The following is a 27,265-nucleotide window of genomic DNA, read 5'->3' on the forward strand; positions in this document are numbered from 1 at the left end:
AGAGTAGGTCTGCTGGGCAGGATGTCATGGGGTTGAATCACTTTCTAGAAAAGATATTCGGGTAGTCTAGCCAGTCACTAGGGGTGCTGTCCAGCCTGAATGTGTCCTCTCCTTGCCTAGATACCTGACAGATCCAAAACTCAGAGCTGAGGACTTGAAAGGGAGCTTAAGAAAGATGTGTTAGGAAGACTAGGGAGATTCCTCCACCTAGCTAGAATTAATGGGGTTGAAAAACAAACAAACAAGAAAAAAAAACAAAAAAACTAGAAGCAGCCTATGTAAACTGCATATGAAGAAATTATTTGATACTCTCTTCTTTGAGAGATGGAGTCCATTTCCCTTCCCCTTGACTCTGGGCTGGTAACTGCTGTGATGAAGAAATGATGTTCTGCCAGCTCTGGACTATCACTCTGAGAGAACTGGTAGTTTCTACCTTGGTCTCTGGGAGGTGTGAGCCACCATTTTAGAAGTCTGACTACCCTGTGAGAGAGACTACATGGAGAGAAATTGAGAGCGAATGGAAAGGAAGAAGAGGCTATCTGAGTCCCGTGTCCCAGCTGTCCCCACCAAATCTGCAGGCATGAGAGTGAGCCCTCACTGACCACCCAGAGCAGTCTGGCCACCAGCTGAATACCACCAAGTAATGCAGGTGGGCGCCATGTGCAGCAGAAGAATCTCCCAGCTAAGCCCTGCCTGAATTCCTACCAGCAAAATCATGAGATATTATTACTTTAAACCACCAAGTTTGGGGATAGTATATATGTAGCAATCTATAACTAGTACACAGTCTCTGAAAAGGACACATAATTTTAAAAACAAAGTCTCCAATTGTGGAAAATTTGATCTGTTACAAATTTTTGTGACTTTGTTTAAAAAGTAGCAAAAAACAAGTAGATTATAATCTAAGTGTGTATGTACCATAATAAATACACAGGGAAGAGAAAATGTAGAGAGTAAAGATATGAAACTTTTACTTGTTGTTAAGTCTTCCAAAAACAGATATTAGGTAGGTATGTTTCTGAAAGTATGGGCAAGAAGTTGGATTATTGTAAAATTTTGCAACAAATATTTATTGAGTGACCACTACATGCCAGTTACGGTATTATCACTGAGGTTATAATAATGATTAAAATATCATTTCTAATCTAACTCAACCTGTCCGAACAGATCCTTTAAACAATCCAAAAAAAGAGAGGCCAGAATACGAATGAGAGCCTTTAATCCTGTATAGCTTAGTGTAATGCTTGGATACCTCCCAGAGTATATTAAGCAGATAATCAAAAAAGTATTAGCAAATTCCCTTGAGGGATGGGGAAAAAATTACAGAACTATTAACCTTTACCGCTGGGGAAACCCTGGATACTATGCGAAACATTAGGGACACCCATATCAATAGGCCAAGCCCTTGATCTTGAGGCTTGTTCTTGTGAAGCTTATGTACGTAGCAGAGAAGCTTAGCCCACTTATGTATGCCTAAAAGTCACCTCTGGAGGACCTCTTTTGTTGTTTAGATATAGCCTCTCTCTCTCTTTCTAAGTCCAACTCTGGAAGTGAAACCATTACCCGCCCCCCCGGCCACTACATGAGATATGACATCCAGTGATGAAAGTATCCCTGGCAGCATGGGAGATGACACCCAGGGATGAATCTGGCCCTGGTACCATGGGATCAACAATGCCATCCTGACCAAAAGGGGGGAAAATGTAACAAAATAAGGTTCAGTGGCCGAGAGAGTTCAAATTGAGTCGAGAGGCTACACTGGAGGTCACTCTTACACAAGCTTCAGTTAGACATTGCTAACTTACTATAACTTGCCAAACTCCAACCAAAATCATTTCTGCCAATCCTAAAGAATACCTACAGCATTATATAAGATTTTACAAAAGTTCCATGCATTAGGGTAACTTTCCAAAACCTACAACCTCCAGATGGGTCCCTGGACCAGATAAATCCTGAGATGCAGAGAGGCCAGCCTTTCCGGAACATCAACTAGTTCCATCTCTCTATCCTTTATTATTGACAGCCCTTTCCAACATGAAAAAGTTAGAATGGGCATAGCCCAAATACCCCAAAAGAGTGGGATAAAGATCAGAGGTGATGGTGGAGTTACACAGAGAAGGTCAGGTTTAACAGATGAGTATGAGCGCTAAATCATTATACTGATAATTCTTTTAAACTCCAGTACCTTAGAGCAACTAGAAACAAAAAACTAAAATTGTGGAATTGTAACCCATATCAAACTCTGAAATCTGTTCTACAACTAATTGTTGTGATATATTTTGAAATTTATTGCTTTTATGTATATATATTACTAAAAGAGAAGGAGTATAACAAAGATAGGATTTAACAACTGAGTATGATTATTGAATGATTATATTGATATTTTTGTTGGTCTCCAGTGTCTTGGAGCAACTAAAAGAAAAAATGAAAAGTCGTGGAACTGTAACCCATACCAAACTTCAAAGTCTATAACTATTTGTTAAAATGTACTTGGAAATTTACTGCTTTTTTGTATATATGTTATGAGGAAAAATATAAGGGGATCTACTAAAAAATGACTAAAATGGGAAATTTTCTATGTATTTATCTATATATATATTACACCACAATGAATTTTTTCTAAGTAAAAAAAAATATATCATTTCTGCCTTTGAGAATCTTGCTCATTAATGGACTATTGGCTAATTTTTTAACCAATTTAAATTAGGGGGTGGAAAACATTGTCTGTAAAAGGCCAGATAGTAAATATTTCAGGCTTTGCAGATCAAATCTGCCATTTTAAGTGCAAATCCACTTTTTAGACAATATATCAATGAATATGAGTGATTAAGTTCCAATAAAATTTTATCCAAAGACACTGAAATTTGAACTCCATATAACTTTCATGGGTCATCAAGTATTATCCTCCTTTTTTTTTCAGCCATTTGAACATGTGAAAATGATTCTTAATTCATGGGCCATACTATAGCATGCAGCAGTGCTGGATTTGACCCACAGACATATAATTTGCCAGCCTCTGGCTTCAATTTATGATGAGACAGGGCTAAAGCCCCATCAATTTTCAAAGTGGAAATGGAATAATTAATTAATTGATTGATTTTTAAAAGGTTTGTACTATCACATACATTTCCTGCTTTGGGGTGTCACGGATACACAAAATATTCTGCCTGTGTTCCTCATTTCTTCTGTGCATTAAGAGTATGCGCCTTAGTCTGAGAGTGCAGGCTTAGATGACTTGCTTAAGAGGAGCTCTGGGAAGCACCTAAATCCAAGGCTGGGGAAAGAAGTCACCAAAGGAGGGAAAGAACCACAGAGAGAGGGAATAAAAGAGGTCAGGAAGGCAGAAGGTGGCCTGATGTCATGTCAGCAGTAAGAAACAAGCCTTCAAATAGTGAAAGTGGAACCTCTGAGAAGAAGCACAGAGGGCCAAGGTGTCACAAACGTCTCCTCCTTTTGTAAACTCCCAGTACCCATAGGTACAGTTCCCCATGGTGTATACCTATGACAACTGGAAGCAGACAAGTTGGAAGCATAGAGATGAAGAAGAGAATTTAAGAAGAAAACTCTGTTACCAAGTGACTCCTTCTGATGTGTCTTCATTCTTTTCAACGTGGCCAGTCCTCTTTATTCTGCAATGAACTTGGTTTGCAAAGAAACCTGCTAAAGAGTTAATGTTTTGCATATGACATCCTTGCATTTGCTTTGTTTTTATACAGTGAACCTTCAAAAACTATTATAAAAATTGAAAATCCAGAGTAAAATCTCCACAGGTAGCCCATTTGCTGGGGGATGCACCACCCCCCCCCGAGTAGGTTTGCATAAAAGTGCTATCCCTACAGGAAGAAAGAGAGTCAAAGGAGACTGTCCTTTGTAGTCACAGATGATGAGTCTGTGTAGATATGCATCTTTCCCATGCTTGCAGTGGCATGAAGGTGTGCTGTCTGTCCCAAAGTTAGCAGCTATGACCTATATTTTCACGTTTAGATGCCCTTTGTGGCTTCCTCTTCCTCTCTTGGGGTTCTTGATGCTTTTGTTCAAAGCACTTTTTCCAATAGCTTGGTAGCTTCCTGTCAAGTTAAGTTCCCCAGCTGTTTCCATCACTCAGTGAATGCAGACACCCAAACAACAGGAACTAGGTAAGTAGGTAACCTGACTTACGCTAGGTCTACTTTGCTTTGGGGGAAATATGGAAAGTCCTTTATACACAAGTAGCATTTCACATGATTTATAATATAAACTAGATGACTAATGACTTGTGGGTTTCTTTTCACTCAGAAGGTCACATGATTCTTCTCTTGCGTCCCAAATCAACCATTTCCGCTTTGCTTAATCTACAAAAAAAGAAAAAAAGCTTCAAGAGCCAAGAGTTACCATTTTTGTTAAGTAACTTCTGTAACTTCTCCCCTTCAGCTCTCAAATCATGTCCTTCTTAATAATTTTGTTAGCTTTTATGGGCAGAATATAATAAAAATTGAAAAATATGATTGTTGGGTGAAATTTTGCCTTTACTATTAACGTTATTTTTAGTTAGAACTAGCTTTGCTTTGACCTTACAGATACATAAACTGTTTAGATAAAGGCAATATTGACATAATTATTGCTTCCCCAAACATATTAACAACACAAAATTGAAAGTTTTGTAAAAGAGAAAGAAGAAACGAAGAATTGAAGGGAGGGAAGGAGGGAGGGAGGAAAGGAAGGAAGGAAGGAAGGAAGGAAGGAAGGAAGGAAGGAAGGAAGGAAGGAAGGAAGAAAGAAAGGGAGGGAGGGAAAGAGGGAGGGAGGGAGGGAGGGAGGGGAGAACCGAGGGAAGAAATGAAGGAAAGAGAGGTTCAACTTCAAAGACATATTTGGCTCATATTTCCATCTCTTCTAAATGGGACTCTAGCCCTACAATTGCTCTTACTCACCTATCCTTCTACTCCAGGCCTGATGAGTAGCTTGGCTTTCACCCAACCAAAGAAGTAAACCTTAAAATTCTCCTTTGCTACAAACAGTCCAGACCACCCAATTGCATCAGTGCATAGAGGGAAGAGAGTTCTCAAACAACTGGGATGCTTCAGTCTTCCTAGGTATGAAAGAACCTCTCCCCTTTGCTGCCAACCACCCATAGTCCTTCCACCTTCACTGCTCTGCTAATGTAAACCTTTCATATCTTCCAGGAGTACCTTGATGGACAAGTGGAAGGAGGCTTTCATTCCAAGTCAAACATCCAGCCTTGGATGTTTGTGGAGATAGGACTGAGCTCCTATCTCCACAAACAGTCATCTTACTCTTCTAAATAGTCTCAAGCAATTGACTAATAAATCCTCAAGGCTTTCTTTAGGAAGCTATAGAAGATAGAACAAAGGCCCCCAAAGATATCTATTCCTATTCACTGGAATCTGTGAATATGTTAGGTTACATGACAAAGGAGAATTAAGGTTGCTAATCAGGTGACCTTATAATAGGCAGATTATTCATGATGATCAGATTTAGGCCCAATTTGTAATCACAAGTTTCTTTAAAGTGGAAGAGGGAGGCAGAAGAAGAGATCAGAGTGATACCATGTGAGAAGAACTAAATCTTCAACTAAGATTGAGGGATAGCTTCTAGAAGCTGGAAAAGGCAAGGAAAAGAAGCCTCCCCTAGAGCCTCCAAAAGTGAATGCAGTCATAATGACATTTTGATTTTATCCCAGTGAGACCTATGTCAGACTTTGACTTACAGAACTCAGAGATAATAAATTTGTGTTGTTTTAAATCATTATGTTTGTGGTAGTTTGTTACCTTAGCAATAGAAAACTAATACAGAAGCCAATAGTGCAAACTTAATCTATGCTGCTTGGGTAGCCATCCTCCATTCCTACTAGATCCTGGGACCAGACGCTCAGCACACAGCTCATTCCTCCTGGCATCTGGTCCCAATCCTTCCTTACCATCCTTCTGTTTCAAGACTTACCTTTGACTTCTAAAGTTCTCTTCACATTTCTTGCCATAGAATAGAAAGACTTTCACACAAATTATTCCATTGATTGGCCTGCAGGAAATCCCAAGTACCTTGCAGATATGCAGATACAACTCAATTTCCTTCATTGAACAGACACTTATTGTTGGGCCAAATGACCCTAAGTTTCCTGCAGACACTAAAACTCTAGAAGAATTTAAGCACTCTTACAAATGAAAAGAGATCATTATTATTACTTCCTTGATCTAATTTTCAAGAAAATAACTCTTAGTAAATGCTTTGCATTACTTTCATTTTTCCTCATTTGTCTTCTCTAAAAATCTTTTGAACTTAAATCAAAAAGCTCTACAAGGTCTACAATTCATAGCTTTGCCTCTCTAGGAACATCTTAGTATAAAAAAATTCTCTGTTAGGTCCTAACATAAATGTCTTCCAGAGAAGCAGCCCTTCATTGGTGGTAGAGTGCACTGATTAAGCACTTCTGACAAGTTATACAAAGGGACAATTTTCTTAACTTCTTACTGCCTCGATTTCTGTATCTGTAAAATGGGGGAAATAAGGTTAATATATGTAAAGTTTACAGCAGAGCCTAGTGTACATCAAATGCCATCGTTCACTATTTTGATGCTTGGTCCCTTTTGTTCTCCCTCAGTATGGTTTTGGTTATGCTAATAACTTCTGCTCTTTCCAAAGGCCAGATTTTCCAATGCATGATTTTCCAAAATATAACAAGATGATGTACTTGTTCCCTGTGACCACCCAAATGCAAAATCCATGTTGGAAAAACTTTACAACGCTTCTTTCACACTGTTACATTCCCTTTAACTAGGGCTCACAATAAGTTCCCCAAAGGTATTAAAGCATAGTCATTCAAATTTAACTCTTTCTAAGTGACCTTACTAAACTTCTTAGAGTAGCAAATCTTCAAAGTATAAAATGCCAATTAACTGGCTTAAAAGTATCTTCTTAGATCTCAGTTAAGACAATGAATTGGAAGGAAAGCCCATGAAACTGAATATTAATAACTACATAATGTATAGTATGTGATTTTTTCTGCACACAAAGTTTAAGAACTATTGACTTAACAAATCTTTACTTTCTTCCAGAACATACCCTCATTTTATTATGATAGAAAATTCAGCAGGTAAAAAACACTGTAAATAAAGACCAAGCTTATTTGACTAATACATCATCCTCTACTAAGAGTTTTTAAAGCAAGTCACATATTCACTTTCTCAAGAAAAAGAAATAGGAAGGATTGGCATACTGAAAAAAGAAACTCATTAACAAAGAAAGGCCTTTATTGTTTTCAACAATTCAAGCACCATTATACATACATGCATACATATATATTGGCGTGGGCTGAATGAATTTTTTAGTACAGTTTTAGCAATACAACTGTGTATGGTTTTCACAGTAGAAATCTATATGACAGGATTTAGTGTCTGAAATGCACCACATGTGATAATAATATTGAAAATGCTATAATTATAGTTGAATGCATGCCTTATTAATTTTCCTTCAACATGTAATATAATTAACTGACAATCATCAGCTCTTAAAACAAGAGGAACATTGCCTCAGCATGTTTATTGTGCAATAAAGGGGTTACGTGTCAAAAATGTGCTAGGAATAGTAAAAGAGTTGACATCATCTAAAGCATGATGATGAGTTTTCCTTATATACCTCCAAAAAAGGAAAAGGAAAAACATGTTTTGGTAGATGGTGTCAAATATTTCATAATACCCTTTTCAGTTTCATAGTTTTTTAATGAGATAAATTAATATTCAAACAAATATTTAAGGAAAATGTTTCTGGCATGTGTTTTCTTGCGGCTATCCTTTCAGTTTTTCAAATTAAGACTGTAGTAAGAATAAACAAATATTTGCCAAATAAATGAGCAATTTAATTATTAATACGTGAGGAAGTAAAATTGAGACAATAGGCTACTAATTATTTGCCTTTACCAGTATCAGAATGATAAACCATTAAGGCTACATTGTCTCTATTAAGCAAAGTAACCCACAAAAATCTTTAAACCTATTTATTTCACAGATAACCTTCTTTTTTTCTCCCACTTGTCAAGGAAAAAAATAAATAAGCTAAGCATGTTTTTACCAGATGCACAAATAAAATGTAAACCAAATCAACAACTTTCACAATTTGCGTCGTCGTTCCAATCCTTATTGCCATGTTATTTTTGTTTCGACTTTACAGATCTTTCTCTATAGGGCTCATGTCACCCCAAGAAATAGCATCGCCTCCATGCTGTCTATATATGGTCAGGCGTTAGTCACCTGTCCCAGAATTCATGAGTTCAGTTCACTGGAAGTGCAGATAAGGATCACCTGACTGGCTGCTATTCCCAAAATACCGGTTCACCCTGGTCTGTTTAAGAAATAACACTTGCCTCCACCTGATGCCAACAGCAGTGTCCCAAGCATCACCACCTCTCTCCAGTGCCCAGCAGGTGAGCGTGGATGTCTACAGAACCTCTCACTTCTGGTCAACAGGTCATTCAGGGTTACAGATTATCCCCTTGCATTACAGCTTTCTTCTATCTACAATTATAATGAGATATCTTTTAATCGGAAGAAATTTGCAATGAGGAAAAATTTTTAAATCACTCTGACCCCTTATGTTTATATAATTGTGCATGAACTAGTTTATAATTACTAATCTACTTTTTCATTTACTAATATGTCATGGATTTTTTTCATAGCTATAATATATTCATTTATTTTAATAAGTATACAGTGTTCTGTCAAATGGAAAAAACATGGTTTACATAAACTCTCCCTATTGTTAGAAATTTATGTCATTTCCAATCTTATAAACCATGTCTTGATGAGTATTTGTGTTGTTTTCTATATTTTGAATTAATGCCTCAGAATAGATTCCCAATTTGGGGATTAATAAAAAAAGGGGTCATATTATTGTTAATTTTTTTGAAAAGGTCAAACCAGTTTATAAAATTATCAGTAAATATAATAAAAGTGCCATTTCTTTACAGTCTTCCTGTCAAAATTAGATACACTTCTTTGTGTTTGCTAATTAAATAAGTGAAAAAGGAGTCTCTTTGTTGTTACTGTAACCTGCAATCCTTTGTTGCTTATTTCTCCAAGCATATTTATAGAAAGTTTCTTGAAAGCTGGAACTAGAGAAGCTGGAAAGGAGCAGAATCTGAATGAAGAACCGACAAACAGAACTATTGCTACCTGCCAGTGAAGGAAGGAATGGAACAGGAATAATTGCAGAAGGAGAAAGGTGTTGACCAAGTGAAGAGAGAATGAAATAAGGGGCTGGAGGAGTTCTGTAGAGGCCAAGAGAGAAAGCTAATGGACGGAAGAGAACTAACAATTGTTGAGACCTATTATGTACCAGCAACTGTGCTAGATAATTTATATACGCTATTTTATTTAACCTTTTCAATTGTGCTGTACACTAGGCATTTTATTCTGGTTTTACCAGTGAGGAAAATGAAGTTCAGAGAGATATCTTCTAAGAACCAGTAAAGGACTTAAACTAAAGCAGTGTAAGCCTCATACCAACCTGTGTTCTTTCTTCAGCATTTTGCTATTTCATAAATCTTAAGTTCTAAGCCCAATTTTGCCAACAACCAACCATGTGGCCTTGAGAAGATCACTTAATCTCTTTTGGCCTTAGTTTCAAGTATATAAAAGAAAGATGAAAAAAAAAAAAAAGAAAATTGCTGGGTTGGGTAATTTCTGAATTCTTTCTGTCTTAATGGTGTTCTGAGAGTCAGCAGCTCAGCTCAGAATCCTATCCTGGTAGCTCCTGCGAGGGAGTGAGGCTCAAGGATCCCAGGGAATACACTAAAGGCATTGCCATATGTTACCTTCAGTCACACAATCCTGCCCACAACAGCTCTTCAGAGAAAGACATACAAGAAAGAAAAGAGGCTTGGACCCCCCAAATCACAGACCTGCTGGAGTCAGAGGTCATGCTGTACATTATTAAAGAAACAATTTCAGATAAAAGTCACCACACTCAGAATACATCACCTAGCAGCCAACTTTCTTTCCCCATCTCTGACTTCACTGCCTGATTTTTCTTATGTAGTGCATTCCTATTTTATGATTCGCGAGACATCCCATGCAACTGTGGCATTATGACACATTTCACTGCACCTCCTATCTGTCGCCAAACTTCTCATGATCAAGGTCATCATGAGACTAATGACTTCAAATCCTCTGAAACAAATTATTAGCATTTCTCTGTCTCTTCAATGGGAAATGTCATAAAAAGAAGAATAGCTTCCAATTACAGGAGCACGTTTGTTGTCAACCTGGCAATGAAGACACTACCCATTCAGCTCTCGGAACTCTGGACTATTTATTATTATTGCTGTTCTCATTTTTTTTTTTCTAGGATGGATCTGAGGACCAAGAAGTTCAAGGCCATTTATTCACTTAACATGCATTTATTAAGCACTTCTATATACCAGGTACTGGGTATTAAAAGAACCCTAAGGCCTGGTCTCTAAATAATAAGAATTTTGATTAAATATTTGGATAAGAGCTGACTTTCATTTTTTACCTTATTCTTCCATATTTCTACCATGAATTTCAATTAACTTTGTAATCATAAAAGAAAATTACTTTGAAAAAACAAAGGATGTAGAGAGAAAAGAAACAAATCAACAACCTGCTCAGCGTCACACGGCTTCTGAGCCATGAGGGCAGATTGGAACTGGGACTGCCAGCGTTTCAACCCCACTTTGTCTTCCATAACCCATGCTGCATCTGGCAATACAGTCATCATTTGGGGGACATTTATATTTATGCTGTTTTATTGAAAGTAAGTTATAGGCTTCCAAGGACAATGCCAGCAATGCAATCTGGGACATCTGCCAGTTGTGGCCTCACCCCCGTGTCTGGTGGCCTTCCCTCTTTTCCTTCCACACCCACACACCTTTGTACCAAAGGAAATGTGGAGGTGGCACTTGTGAGCATTTTATCTGATATCACAATCCCCTAAAGAGGTGCTTCAGATACAATTAAGTGGTTCTAAAATATTCATCACACAAATTATATTTTACTTGCCCTATCACTTCAATCTGAAATACAAAACTTGTTTCTTAAATAATAACTCCACTAGGAATTCAGGTGGAAAAAGCCAGAAAGTTCAAAAGGGAAACTCCAACCTCTTCTCCTTACCTTATTTGTCAGCAAAAGAAATATTCACTGGGTGCCAAATTTCTCAATATCTATTCTGCTCAAATACACATGAAATCATAGGATTTGAGTTTTATATATGTCAGTCTATGATTGATTGATTTTCCAGTCCTGCAGCAACAGTCTCATGAGGATTAGTAGAATTATTTTGATTTTTTTTAACTTTATTAATGTTTTTAGACTCCTGTCTTAGTATTAGTCTGGGATCATGATCAATATATCTGTATTCTAGATAACCTTTATTGTAGTACTGAGCACTGAGTGGGTAATAAATAAGCACTAATCAGCATTAGGCTTAAGGGATCTTTCTCGAAATCTCAAAAAATGCATCAAATCCCTATTTTCCCATTAGAAACCATACTTAATGATAAACTCTTATTGTTGGTCAGCAACGAATTCTCCCAAATTCTTGCTTTACATTTTGAAGCTTCTTCCTGCCCTCCATTGCCTTCCTGCACTTGATCCAGAGTGGAATCCTTAACTACTCAGTTGGAAAAAAAAAATGTGAGCCATGAATAAGATGCTGAGTCCATTCTAGAATAATTTGTTTCCCTGTCTTCCCATAACCCTTATCTTTCTTTATTCAGTTCCATTTATGCATGAAATATTACTTGTCATTAAAAGTCTGTGTCAATTAGGGTCACTCTTCTGAAAAACAAAAAAGCAATACAGGAGTCTAATAAGAGCGCATGTGATTTAGAACAAATGTCAAAGTGACCTGAGCTCACGTAATCAGGGCGACAGAATGCCTCCCTTCTGTACAGTTAGTTCCTCCTGTAGTCAGCTACCAAGAAAAAAAAAATGAAGGGAAATACAAAAAAAAAATAAAATGAGATTTTGGATTCATTCTCATATTGGAGCTTTTCTTTGACCCATGATAAAAAGATGAAGAGATTTAGGAACAGTAACGGGATCTGACTTTTAATCCAATCATGACCTCAGAAGTGCGTCATGTCACTAGGAATATCCAGCAGAAATCCAGGAAAAAGGTTTCATCATTTTCAATGAGGGATATTTCTGGGATTATTTTTTCTATTCATAAATTAAATTAGTTCAAAGGCTTCATGGCTGGGATGAATAAGAAAAAATGCTGACATTTAGGAAGAATGATAATATTGGCTGAGACATTAAGTGGGCTAAAATCTGTTTTAAAGCAACTATTTACCTAACAGGCATTTTTAACAGTAAGCCCTACATCGAAATGCAAATATATGAATCAAAACTAGTATTTTATATTTGGTAGAGTAAATGTTTCAGCAAATTAGACCACAAGGCAAAACTTTGCAGGCAAGTTCTGTTTTCCTAGGAACACAGATATATTATAAAATCTTAATTAAAATTTCACACTTTCTATATGAAAATGTCTCCCATGAACTCTACACTAAACTGATGCTAAAGAGGGATTGAAGTGATTGCATCTGAAAACTAAAGTCCAAAACAGGAGCACATATCGCCAGCAGCCTTAGCTTTTCCCCATCCACCCCAACCTATTCATTTCATCGGCAGTTTTTTTCTGATTCACCCCATTTTCCTTTGCCTTATGCCACCAAGCCTCAACCATCCTTACAAAGTCCTTCCTGCCATTTGCAAGCCATGAAACCTTGGGACTCTTCTCCCCCATCATGCCGATCTCTCCAATTGGCCTCCGGTCCCTGTCACCCCTGTTGTGGGTGCTGCCTTCCCAAACACCATACTCTGGCCTTGAAATTCTGTCCATTTAGGCTTCCAAGGTAGGTGAAACAGGCTAAGTATCTAATTTATCATGCATGCATTAAAAAGGTTTCCATGGTAGAACTAAATATTATTTAGTTAGCTAAATAGCTAAATAATAATAATAATATTTAGCTAACATTCAGAGTACTTATATCAGGAACAGTTGCTATGTATTAGCTCATTTAAACCCCATACAATTGTGTAAGGGAATTCTCTTATCATACGCCCACTTTAAAGTGACCCAGAAGTCCATGTAGTTAAGTGACTAATTTGAAAGTATTCATATAAGCAGCTATCCTTTGCGGTCTCTGCTTTGACTCACCAACTTTGCTACCTCTGACGACTGGTGAGCAAACGAGGAACAGACAAATTCCTACAATGACCACAAAGTCTGACTACAGAGAGCAGGCACTTAGCAAGCAAATCAATTTAGAAAAATTATTCTCTTGGCATTTCATTTGTATGATACCTTTTTTCCCCCCAATCGGTTAAGAACTATTGTGTTAATATGTTACTTCCCAGCTGCTCTCTTTCCAGGTCCCAGTCAAAAAAGTATTACAAACTTGCAATTCTGGGATCCTGTGGTTATTACAGCATTATGGAAAGCATCATGAGACTGCTCAATGATTTTTGTGAAAATCGAATGCTTTTCTGCTAGAACAGATTTACAACCAGAAAGTATCACAGGAATGATATACCCAAACGGAACTTTTAAAGCTGTAAATCAGATGATGTGGCTTCCATGTTCAAACCCACCCCTACCCTGAAGTCCCCCTCGATCTAGAGCTGGCCCCTGTCTCTCCCTGTCCTGCCCCTCTTGTCTCACAAATCTTCATCACTTTGCCTTTCATACTTCGCTCAGGTTTCTACTTAATCTTTTCTTCCCCATATTTCTCATCCTCCCTGAATTTATGCTTTATGTTCATATGTTTACTTGCACATTTTCTCTCTCCCCCCAGCCTCATCTAAGCTCCATGAGGTCTAGAGTCCTGCAGGTATATTAATCATCTGTCACATTGTAACTCAATGCCTAAGAGCTGGAAGGTAAAAATTGAACTCTTCCCTCTCACTGCTGGCTCATTTGGCTCCTTTTCCTTTCTGTTGGTGTCAGCACTTAAAGAAAGTGGTTTTCTCCCTTTAGAACCAGCCAGATGATGATAACTTGAAATGTGCTAAGGTTATACTGCAGTTTCATACACTTACCCGAACACATCCACACAAACAAATCCACACACGCTCACGTGCACAGTGAAAGTCTGCTAAAAGCATCCAACCAGGGGTAAGTAGAATCAGATACCAGAAAACACTCCACACTCGCATATGTTACTTTACAACTGAAAATAAACACTGTCAGTATCAGGAACAGATAAAACAAAAATGGCACTGTCATTAGAGAAATAGCTATGACCGAACCCACACATCAGTCCTCAAATCCAGCAAAACTCCAGAAATAGCCACAAATGCAATCACACCCGTGACTATACTGGCAGGTAAAGGGAGTGGAGTAGTTTCAATAATGTACACACCAAAGCCCTGAACATGTTATAACAGCCACTGACTGCACATACCAAACCCTGCCTTCGCCTTCAAAGAAACTAGTAACTCCCACACACAATGACCTGGATTAAACATTGGAGATAATTTAACATAAATAAGCATTTCTCAAGTTTTGCTTTCTTAGATTTCAGTTTCCCAGCTATCATGGGCTTTGTCCAGAAATGTGTCCCTGCCCAGCCCAGGTGCAGGCTGATTAAAGGATTAGCACTTCTCCTGCCCAGGGTGATGTGTCCTCTTCCCGGTCATGCTGACCGTCTTCCCACTGCTACCCAGTGGCTCCAGCTCTGGCTGCCAGGGAAATGCCAACAGATGCAGAATGGGAGGCAAAACCAGGACACGGACAGAGTTTGAAGATATTTAACTAATGCTTTATACTCTCCTAAAACAGCATTTTCTTGTCCCATTACTCTGAGCTACTAGTCTTCCCTTTTTTGTGTGATACAAGCCCAAAAAGGCAAATAGGTGGTGCAGTAAGCAACTTGTCAGATGATATCACCAATAATTGAAGATGAAGCATCCTCGAAGAGGGAAAAATCATTTATATTTACTCAGTTTTTGTCAGGGATAAGACCAGTTCAACATCACCCTCACAGAAGAGCCTGCCACAAAGAAGTAACCACAGCAACAATAAGTCACAAAGCCACTGATTTGCCCCAGTGCATCCCTTTTCTAGAGTTCATGGTCGCCCAGCTGCAGGAACTCTTTCATTATACCATTCCCGACCTCATCAGAGGCCTCTGCCCTGAGGACCACACTCATTGCCTAGGCGAGGAAAAGGGCAGGCATTACTCTTTGCCCTTGACCCCATGCAACTCTTCCAAAGGGACATAGAAATCCCCCATTTGCGACATTTACTGCATGGAGCAGACCCTCCCTGAGTGTCAGAGCTGGTTCCTGCCCCGCCCGCCTCCCACTTGCCCTTCAGGAAAGATATCACCGAGACCAGGCAGGGACAGACGCTACTGTTCTGAATTTGCTTTCTCTTTCACTTTTACCGTAGTTAAAAGAGACCTGAGTTTGCAGGGAATTCCAAAGTCACTATGAGAAGCTGTTTGTACTCTCTTAACCTGCTTAAGATGTTTTAAAATAAGTTGCTAGAGGGAATTAAAAAAAATTTTTGGGGGGTACAGCAAATTGACCCAAGCTGATTTGATCGTGCACAGCTCTTAGGTTCTTTTTAGTGCATGTTTGGCTGGAGGTTTGAAATACACTTGCATGAGTGACTTTTCCACAACTTCTCCACCAGGTTATGGTGAAAGCAAGCCTGGTGCCTAACTCTGCCACACAGGTTAACTAACTTTGCTAGCAAAAAGCACAAAACAGTCTTTTCTGCTAGCTCAGTGAAGTCCTATTTCTCTACACTTGCATGAGTGACTTTTCCACAACTTCTCCACCAGGTTATGGTGAAAGCAAGCCTGGTGCCTAACTCTGCCACACAGGTTAACTAACTTTGCTAGCAAAAAGCACAAAACAGTCTTTTCTGCTAGCTCAGTGAAGTCCTATTTCTCTGTCTTTTTCGGAATCAAGCTATCATCTTCCGTGAAAGGTTTCTGTGTGGTGTACCCAAAATCCCAAAGGCAGGACTCTGGTGCTCTGATGATTGGTTGGCATGAACCAACAAGAGATACTCCTAACCAAAGGCTGGATGCATGTCTATTTAGGGATTAAGTCTTGGGTGATGTCCTTAAAGAATAGACTATAGAACTCACTATCTCTTAGAATTTGTTTATGCCAACGTGCAAAAGTATCTTTCAAGATACTTTAGCCAATCTACATGTCTTGAATACCTTTCTTATATCGACGCCAGCTTATTTGTAGTGCCCATCCTGCTAATTAGCCACAAATTTCACCCATTAAAAAATATTTCTGATGTTCATTATGCTAACTATCAAAATGTCTGGTGTTGATCCAGGCACGGATAGCTGAAGCACCTATAGGGTCACCTTGAGAGGGCAGCTTTTGGGAGATAGTGCTTGCTGTCCACTCCTGGGGTGTGGGTTTCCCATTAGGACACCTAAGTACTCCAAGAGTCAAAGCTCTAGCTAACTAAAAACTATATAATACCATGCTCTTCCAGGCTGCAGTATTTGGAACTAAATTATGTGTATTTAAATGGGTAGGGTGTAATAGAATATTAATCTTTGTTGATTAATGAAAATTATTTTCAAAGCAAATTCAACTCTTATCCTTATTCACTGGGTTAAAGATTTGAAAGAAGACAATACAGAAGCTTGGAGACTTCTCCAATGGGCCAAAGAGCAGAATTCACAAAAATATATGTGTAAGGCCTTCTTGCAGGGGAGTGAAGTCAGAGAGATGGAGTAGTGTGCATATGTGTATGCGTGTGTGCGTGTGTATAACCACAACCCAATGAGATAAATATTTCCTTTTCATTTTTATTGTGGTTTTGGGGTTGTTCCCTGTCTGAATTGAGGTTAATATCCAACCCCCACTCCATCCACCATGTAAATAGGCATGAAGATTCCTTTCTGAAAGAAGGAGCCTGAAGTAAGGCTAAGTAAATTCTTTAGGTTAAACACCGTGAGACTCTTGTCACTTAGAATCACAGTTGTTTCCATTTAATGCTGCTTCATTCTTTGAAGAGAAATTTAGTAGGACTAACAACTGTTTATGAACATATCATTATACTGAGTGTTTAATTCAGCATTTAAAAGACACTGCTTTGATTTGTTGCTCAGATGTGGCCTCTCTCTCTCTAAGCCAATGCCATAGATGAACTCATTGCCTGCCCCTCCTCATGGAACATGACTCCCAAGCTTGTAAATCTCCCTGGCAACATGGGACATGACTCGCAGGAATGAGCCTGGCACTGGCATCCTGGGAGTGAAAAAGTCTTCTTGACCAAAGGTGGAAGAGAAATGAAACAAAATTAAGTTTCAGTGGCTGAGAGATTTCAAGGAGAGTTGAGAGGTCTCTCTGGAGGACATTCTTATGCAGTATATAGTTATCCTCTTTCAGTTTTTGGTGTATTAGAGTAGCTAAAGAAAAATACCTGAAACTGTTGAACTGTAATCCAATAGCCTTGATTCTTTAAAAAGATTGAATAACTATAGAGCCTTTAAGGTATGACCGTTGAGTATGAAAACCTTGTGATTGACACTCATTTTATCCGGTGTATGGAAGATGAGTGAGAGAAAAAAAGGAAAAAAATAAATAAACAATGGGAGGCTAGGGGGAGTATGGGATGTATTAGACGTTCTTTTTTATTTTTATTACTATATTTTACTTTTATTATTATTTTTATTCTTATTTTTATTATTTTTGAAGAAATTAAAATGTTCAAAAATCTATTGTATGGATGAATGCAAAGCTTTGTGATGGTACAGTGAACCACTGATTGTACACTTTGATTATATCTCAATAAAAAAATCAAATATATTGCTTTGAAATATTTGCAGTAAATTAATTGGTTAATATATTTATTAAGTATACTCTTATTATTGCCTTCAGTAATTTGTATTATACATTGTACTATACATGTGTTGGATTGTCAACAAATCTTTTACCCATAGGAATTGTGACAAAGGTAAATCCTAGCTCTGGGTTTGAGAGGTTGTCCTGCTAGAGAAGGAGCTTATTTTTTCTTTATTATTCCCAGAGGCAAAATTTAACTCAATAGGTAGAGATAACATAACAGAATCTTTATAACCATAACAGCAGTCCAACAGTGGGGCATAATTTTTTGAAAGAAATTAATCTCTTGGTCACTAGAGAGGAACTGGTCTGCAACTCCCCCTACTCCATTTCCAGAAAGAAATCCATATAACCACTACCACTACACACTGTCCTGAATATATACACGTCTTGATTTCTTAAGACACTTTTACTAATAAATTAAGCGTACACCAGAAGAGGGAAGGAATAAAACACAGCAACATAAGTAAAGATACTTTTCTTCTAGGAAGAGATACAAAGTGAAATATAATTGATTTGGGAGCCAAATTAAAGTTTTTATCCAAATCTGGTTGTGGTCTCCATCGATTTGCTAATCTCTCTGAGATCATCATTTCTGAATCTGATCTACTTTGCCTTCTGGGAGTCCTGTTCTTCTACCCTCAAAGATTCTCTCTCTGAACTGTGAATACACTACTATTACCTTTTTTGCATTTTTTTTTTTTTTTAATATGGGCAGGCACCGGGAATCGAACCCAGGTCCGCTGAGCCACCGTGGCCCACCCTTTTTTGCATCTTTTGAAGATAACTATTACTAGACCTGACCTCTGGATTCTATCCAGTTTAATGACTGAAACACATGTACTAGGGCAGTTGTTGGCTGACTACACCTTTTAGGAAAGTTAGGCTATTTTACCCACTGCTCCAAGCTGATACCATGTGACCTTGATGAGAGATACTATTCTGCACCAAATATGTATACTACTGAGTCTCTCTCTATTTCAAAAACCACCTTTCCTTTTGGTTTACCCATGAAGTACCTCTTTTCCATTAGAGGGTGCTCCCAACTCTTTGCTCACTCAAAAACTGGAAATAATCGATTTTTCTTGAACCCAGTTAGCTAAGCCCTGCCTGACCCAGAATGGTAACTGTCAGCTTCCCCAAGTTCTCTTTTGGTTACGGACCCTTGGCAATTATTAGGGAAGTGGTTAACCAAACTCATATTTCTATGGTGTCAGAAAGCTAAAAAATACCCTGAATATGCATTAAGAGAAAGACATACACTTTTTTCTCAAAGAAAGAAGGAAATTTCATTAATTCACTATATACCCCAGAAAAACATATTCTTAAACTTAATCCATTCTTGTGGGTGTGAACCCTTATAAATACATCCTTTTGATACAGTTACATCAGAAAAGGTGTGGTCCAGGGTGGCTCTTAATCCTATTACTAAAGGCTTTATAAGGAAAGTCACAGAGAAAGGAAAGACACCAAGGAGGCAGCCCAAAGGTGAACGTCTATGGGACCCAGGAGAGAAAAGAGAAGCCAGGAGAGGCTATCATGTGCATTACCATGTGACAGATGCCGAAAGATCAGCAGCAGTCAACCCAGAAACCAGTCTTTGGGAAGGAAGCATCACCTTGATGATGCCCTTCAAACTTAACCAGTTTTCAGAAAGCAGACCTAGAACAATTGTTGCTGAGGAGGAAATTTCTAATTCACCTTAAAAGTGAAAGTCATAACAAAAAGAAAGACAATTTAGTGTCTCCCTACAGCAATAGTCCATTAATAGGAGTAAGAAAATTGGAGGAAAAACACAATACAAGGCCTGGAAGGAGCTAGTTTGATATACCTATCCCCCACAGTGACATCCAGTCTGCAGTTTCAAGGAGCAAACCTTCTCCTAAGGAAGATAGACGTCACTCTCCTTCATTCTGCTTTTCCATCCATAAAGATTTTCGTAAAGCAGTTTATGGTAGAAGTGGAACTGCACTTACGTAATAGATAAACTTTTATATATTGGATTGTGTTTTCTGATTGATTAACATTGATAGTATTATGTCTTTTTCGACTCTTCTAATTGACTACTAATATTTTAGTTATTAGTCCTCCTTCTCTTCCTCTTTGTCAGTTTGTTAATGGTATTCATGATATTAAAAAACTGAAATAATTTTTAAAGAATCCTCACCAGTATATTGAGGGAAATACAAAGATAAACTTGACAGTTCTTCATTCAAATCATTTACACTCTAACATACACAATAAAGTCATATACAATAAAGTACAAAATACATACTTTAATTCAAGCAATAAATTCAGTATACAAGGAATAATACAATATATACTAAATACGTATATTACAAATATAATAAATAAATGCTTGCACAAATAAGTATAATAAACATTAAATTCCAAAAAATGCAATAAACACAAAAAAAATTTAAAAATCAAGTAATTAACACTCTAGCATATACAATAAAGCGCTAAATTTTAATACCCACTATGAGGGAGGTAAGACCTAAGATTTCCATATCTCTTTTCCCTGAACTCTAAATGGAAAACTTACTTAATTTTTCTGGTCTTCAGTGTTCTTATCTATAAATGAGAAGGCAATGTTGGTCTTGTTGTCTCTAAGGTTTTATAACAATAAACATTTTATACTTCTACAAATACATGATATTTGAAGGGAGAAGAATATTGAGAGAGAGTAGCAAACACTAATGTTTATACTCACTACCCAATACAGTCCACTTCATCAACCTTACTAAGAGAACCTTAATTTAATTCAGAACAGTAAGATACATTTGCTAGAGATAGCCGTGTGAGGTCTAGACAATATAAACAGGAAGTGCTAAGTGGAACTTTAGGGAAAGCCTTTTAGAATAGAAAAATGTAGTTGGCATTCCCCATTGTCCCTTTAGGCTTGCTCCATTTTACTGCCTGGAACTTATATGTATGAATCTAGAGATGAAGCAGCTATCTTGTGATTATGAGGTGTGGAAAGCATGAGGTCAAAACCTTACATTCTAAGAAAAGAGGAGTAAAAGATGGAGTGATCCTGGCTTCCCAAGGGCATCCCTAGATTAACTACCTCCAGATTTCTGTGTGTGTGTATGTATGAGTGATAGTTTGGATCTGTTATATACCCCAGGAAAATCAATGTTCTTTTAATCTATCCCTGTGGGGACAGACCTATTGATGGGACAGGGGTGGGGGGTGACTTTGATTAGGTTGTTTCAATTAAGATGAGACCCCGCCCATTCAAGGTGTGTCTTATGCCTTTACTAGAGTCCTTTATAAGAGGATAAAAGACAGAAAGCCCAGAGAGCTTAGAAAGAAATGTCCAAAGAAGCAGGAAGTACCCACCGGAGATAAGAGAGAAAGCTGCTGGAGTCAGAAACTGAAAGCAACAAATCCCTGAAGCAAAGGACCAGCAAACATCACCACATGTCTTCCCATGTGATAAAGGAACCCCGGGTGCCAACAGTCTCTCTTTAGAGAAGGTATTTTTCTCTTGATGTATTAATTTAGACATTTTCATGGCTTTAGAACTATAAATTTGTAAGCTAATAAATCCCCATTGTACAAGCCAATGTATTTCTGGCTATATTGCATGCATCAGCTTTAGTAAACTGAAATAGTATTTTTTTTAAATCCTATTTATGTCACTACTCATTGAGTTTTAGGTAACTATATATGTGTACCCAATTATAAATAATACAGAAAGGAAGTAAAGGAGGATAGAATCACACCTATATGATTATCACTATAGTATATTGAAAATAATACACAGAACTATTTTCCAAAGTAGCTTAGTTGTCCTTGGAAATATGTTAAATAAGAAAACATGAAAAAAAGATACCAGCATGTTCAATAAACAAACATATAACTACATAGTGAAGCACTTTCCAAGGACTTTTAGAATAAAAACAATTTTGTTCTAAGAAAAAATATTTTTTCTTCAACCTGAAGAAAAATTTTATATCTAGCATTAACCCTCTTTTCAATCAAAAATGGCTTTACTTCAAGGGCGGGGCAGGGTGGGGGAGGTTCTGGCTATGGATTTCAATTATTTCAACAACCATGATCTCCAGAAGGTCATTCCTTAGGATAGGAGTTCCTAATATCAGTGGAACCTTTGCCCACTATGAGCCGTCAGCTAGCAAGATCAAGTTTAGGAGAAGCACAATGTGGAGGTGAGTTAGCAGGTAAGTTAAGCATTATACTAGATGGGAATCCCCTGTAGATATGGATGACTCTAATCATGAATTGTCTTATTGTCCCTGATGATCAGCAGACCAATTAAAATAAAACGCTGACATTTTTTAAAAATTAAATTATAAATGATCCTTTAGGAAAGCTGCTAAGTGTGATTCATCATTGGATATAACCTGCAAGGAAAGCTTTTATTCTCATTTCCTTCTCCTTAATGAGAATAGGAACAATGTGAGAACACAAACTACATCTTAGTTCTATTTCCATTTCTTCTCCCTCTCACCCACTGCCCCCACAACATGCCCACTTGCGCACATGCCTTCTCACAATGCAGCCCCATCACATTGTTACTACCACACAGAATCAGATTTGCAATAAAAATAGTTTTGATCCAACATAGTTCATAGAAAAAAGTCATTATGAAAATGCCTATGAGGAACATTATGTGCTCTATGAACCCTATATAAAATGGAAGAATGAACTCTTATAATGCCAGAAAAGAAATCCAGTATCAAACTGAGCTGACTTGAACCTGTTTTGTATCCCAGAAAAGACCAATTTCTTTTACTCCATTCCTGTGGGGGGCAGACCTATTGTGGGTGGGAACTTTTGGTTAGGCTATTTCAGTTGAGATATGACCCAATCCATTCAAGGTGGATCTTAGTCCTTTACTGGAGTCCTTTATGAAGAGGATAAAAGACAGTAAAAGCCCAAAAAGCTTAGAGAAAAAGCACCCACAGAAGCTTAGGGACAATTTGGAGAGAGCCATTGAAATCAGAACCCAGGAGAGGACCAGCAAACAGACGTCACCTTCCCATGTGCCTTCCCATGCGACAGAGGAATCCCAAATGCCAGCAGCCTTTCCTCAGAGAAGGTACCTTCCTTTTGATGCCTTAATTTGGACATTTTCATGGCCTTTGAACTGTAAATTTGTAACTTAATAAACCCCCATTGAAAAAGCTGACCCATTTCTGGTATATTGCATTCTGGCAGCTTTAAAATACAAAAACACAAGCTTAACAATTTTTCAAACCAAGTTCCACTACATTACCTTAGCAATTATAGCTTACATTTGATGAGCACTCACAATATGCCAAAAACTGTTTTAAGTTTTTCCGATGTATTGAATCAATTAGATATCGAAAATACTCAAAGCAAAATGAAATTTGAAATTAGTTTCGAAGAACAGTTTGGATTTAGACAGAAGGCAAGGGATTAAGAAGGGCGTTTCTCAGTAGGGTAAGGACAAGACAACACAAGCAAAACTCTATGGAGTATCCAGGAAATGCTAGTGGTCTAAAGTAGTTTGGCTACAGGTAAAGGGCCCCCATAGGAATATAATGAAAGTTAATTTGAGGGGAAGAAATGCCAAACTAAACATTGAACTTGAAGTTTGAACTTCATTATAAAACTTATGGCCTCTAAAGGCTTTTTCATGCAGGTATGCACAATGCAGTGTTTTTAGGCAGAGTAATCTAAATTTAGAAATTTTAGTTGTGGTGTAGACTGCACAAAATATATCTTGCTGCTCATATTTTAGTTTTTCCAGTTTTAAAAATTCATTTTGGAAATTACTATATATCCCAAGTGCCAACTTTTTCTTTAATATTCAAACAGCTACTTAAGACCCATGTTCCATAATGCTAGAAACCCAGTATTCTTCCTGCTATCTCCAGGGAGCTTGATTGGGAGACTCATAATTCATACATTGTCAGTCATTCAACACATTTTCATAGACTGCCTAATAGAAATACAATCATAAATACAAAACATGCATTTTTTCCTCACCTTCCTTAAATCTAATGGGAAAGACAGACAGTAACAAACAGTTACACCATCAAATACAAATTACAGATGATATGATAAGAATTATGAAGTGATTTTGTGGAAACACAAAATGGCCTAGAAAAAAGTTTTACAGATTGTTTCCTCTATCAGAAAAGGAAATGAGCTGGAAGAAGAGATTGGAATTAACTAGGTCACTCTAGAACCAGATTGGACACTTAGGACAACCATAGGAGTGTCTGATGAAGGGAGATGCTGTAGAGCACTTAGCTTTCCCAAATGAAGGTGTATGAGAACCAGCCACCAGTGCACATTCCTTGGCCTCACAACCAGATCTGTAGAAATGGCAGCAACTGCAGAAGTGCAACTCAGATTCTGGGAGCAACCAGCTAGGACCTGGGAGAACAGAGAAAATCTGGTCGTCCATGAAAGTTCAGGTTGCAAGTCAAGGTCAGTCTGGAGGACCCAGGTGGGACCAACCTGGATGTAAGCCTGACGTCTTGTTCTCTCTGCAGCAGCAGCTCCCAGCCAACCACCAGCATACACCAGGATGTAGAGGGCCAGTGCATGGCTTTTTGTTTGTGTTCTTTATTTATATTTTGGGGTTTGCGGACTTTTGTTTTCTTTTCATCATTCTTACTTTTGTTTATTTGTTTGTTCTGGGTTTTTATTTTTGTTTTGTTTGCTGTTTTTATATTGGTCTGATGGATCCCTGAGGAATCAGTGTGCAGATGATAATTTGGTTTCAGCCCTCTCGGTGACAGCTGCTGTTGGGTTCCCTACAGACTCTGCCAAAAGTTATGGAAAAGCAGTCACATTTTTTGTGAGTGTTTTGTTTATTTGTTAGTTTTTTTTATGTTTCTCATTTTTCTTATTTTTCTTGGTCTGGTGGAATGAGTGGGAGAGCCAGATTTCCAGAGTGACCACAAATGTAAAACTCAGAATGCCTTGTTCTCAATAAAAAAAGTACAAAACATGCAAGGAGAGAGGGAAGTATGGCATAGTTACAAGAAAAAGAGAATTCAACAGAAAATATCCCAGAAGAAGCACAGTCATTGGAATTACTAATAAAAGATCTTAGATCAACTTTCTTAACTTGACTCAGTGAACAAAAAGAAAACATGGATAGAGAACTGAATTTGTCAGAAAAACAGTATATGAACAAAACAAAAATCTCAATAATGTGATAGAAAATAAATATAGGAGAATAAAATATAAACTCTGGAGCTGAAAAGTAAATAATTGAAATGAAAAAATTCAATAGAAAGGTCCAACAGCAGTTTTTAACAGCCAGAAGAAAGGAACCTTAAGTTAAAATTATCCAATCTAAGTAACAGAAAGAAAAAAAAGTAAAGAAAAATTAACAGAACTTTAGGAACATATGGGACACCATCAAGCATACTAATATATGCATCTTAAGAGTCCCCAAAGAAGAGAGTGAGAAAGGAGCAGGAAAAATAGTTGAAGAAATAAAAGCCAAAAACTTCCCAAATTTGATGAAAGACATGAATATAAAAGCTCAAGAAGCTCAAGGTATTCCAAATAGAACAAATTCAAGGAGTACTCTACCAAGATACATTATAGTTAAACTCTCAAAACACAAACACAGAGAATCTTGAAAAGAGCAAGATAAAAGTGAACTGCCACATTAAAAAATATCCTTCATAAGATTAAAAGACAGTTCTACAATAATAGTTGGAAATTCCAACTTACTACTTCCAATACAGGATAGACCATCTACATAAAAGATCAACAAGGAAATAGAGGGATTGCACAACACCATTAACTGATCAGCACTAGCAGACATATGTAAAATACTTCACTAAAACAGCAGAATACACATTCCTGTCAAGAGAATATAGATCATTTTCTAGGAAAGACCATATGTTAGGGCACACACAAGTTAATAAATTGAAATCTTACAAAGTAACTTCTTCAACAACAATGAAATGGGGCTAGAAATAAAAAAACAGAAAACAAATTGGAAAAATTTACAAATATGTGGAAATTAAACTGAACATTTAAATAGTATATGGGCTAAAGAAAAATCACAAGGGAATTAGAATTAGAGATTAATGAAAATTAACACAACAAACAAAAAGTTACAGGATGCAATGAATTGGTGCTGAGAGGAAGTTTAAAGCATGAATACCACATTTTAAAAGAAGAAAGATCTCAAATCAATAACCTAATTTTGCATCTTAAGTAATAGAAAGAGAAGAACAAAGTAAGTTCAAAGTCGGCAGAACAAGGCAATAAGATTAGAGACAAATAAAATAGAGAATCAGAAAAGAATCGAGAGAAATCAACAAAACTAAAAGTTGGTTCTTTGGAAATATCAATAAAATTGACAAAACTTCAGCTAGACAAAATAAAAAAGAGAAAAGAGGCAACTAAAGTCGGAAATGAAAATGGTGACATCATTACCGACCTTATAGTAATAAAAAGGATTATAAGAGACTACAATGAACAATAATAGTACACCAACATATTAGGTAATGTAGATGAAATGGGAAAATTGATAGAAACACACATATTACCTAAACTGACTAAAAGAGAAATAGAATATCTCAGAGATTGAAACAATAATCAAAAACCTTCCACCAAAAAAAAGGCCAGGATCAGATGCTTTCACTGGGGAATTTATCTAAACATTTAAAGAAGAATGAGCACAAATCCTTCTCAGCCCAAGGGTGGAACACCTCCTAATTCATTCTACAAGGCCAGCATCACTCTAATATCAGAGTTTGGTAAAGATATCACAAGAAAATAATGTATCAAACAATTTCCTTTATGAACATAGATGTGAAATTCTCAACAAAATACCAGCAAGTCAAATCCAACAGCATATAAAAAGAATTATACACTAAGACCAAATGGAATTTATACTAGGAATACAAGGGTGATTCAACATATGAAAGCCAATCAGTGTAATGCACCACATAAGCAGACTGGTGGCTTGGGATTATGTACCCCAGTAAAATACGTTCTTAAACTTAAATCCACTTCTGTGGGTGTGACCTTACTTCAGTTAAGGTGTGGCCCAGGTGAATAAGATGGGTCTTCATCTCATTGCTGAAGGTCTTACAGAAGGTCAAAGAGAGAGAGAAAGCCAGAAGGAGCAGCCAGAAGCTTAAAGTCATTGGAACCAGAACGAGAAAGGAGAAGTCAGGAGAAGCTGCCATGTGCATTGCCATGTGACAAAAAAGCCTTGGACCAAGGATTCCTGGCTGTCAGCCCCAGAATGCCATGGCCTTGATAATACTTTAATTTTGTATTTCTCCTAGCCTCAAAACCAAGGCCAATAATTTCCCATTGTCTCAGCCAACCCATTGTATGTTATTTGTTTTGGCAGCTAAAAAACTAAAACATAGACCAAAGGAAAAACACACAGACACACACATAATTCTCTCAATGGACAAAGAAAAGGCATTTGA

The 27,265-nt window shown here is 37.4% G+C and overlaps 1 long non-coding RNA gene across 2 annotated transcripts in view; it reads right to left on the minus strand.

The window, feature by feature from the left end:
• Positions 1-3,240: 3,240 nt before the first annotated feature.
• LOC143646206 (uncharacterized) overlaps positions 3,241-27,265 on the minus strand; it is a 50,301-nt gene continuing 26,276 nt past the window's right edge. The window contains exons 4-5 of one of the 2 annotated variants that reach the window (XR_013157379.1): positions 8,357-8,507; positions 3,241-4,331 (exon numbers count right to left, since the gene is read on the minus strand). This is a non-coding gene — a long non-coding RNA (uncharacterized LOC143646206). The remainder of the gene's footprint in view (positions 4,332-8,356; positions 8,508-27,265) is intronic. The other variant, XR_013157380.1, reaches the window with a different exon arrangement.

Source organism: Tamandua tetradactyla, chromosome 9, assembly GCF_023851605.1.
Source record: "Tamandua tetradactyla isolate mTamTet1 chromosome 9, mTamTet1.pri, whole genome shotgun sequence".
NCBI classification, from domain to species: domain Eukaryota; kingdom Metazoa; phylum Chordata; class Mammalia; order Pilosa; family Myrmecophagidae; genus Tamandua; species Tamandua tetradactyla.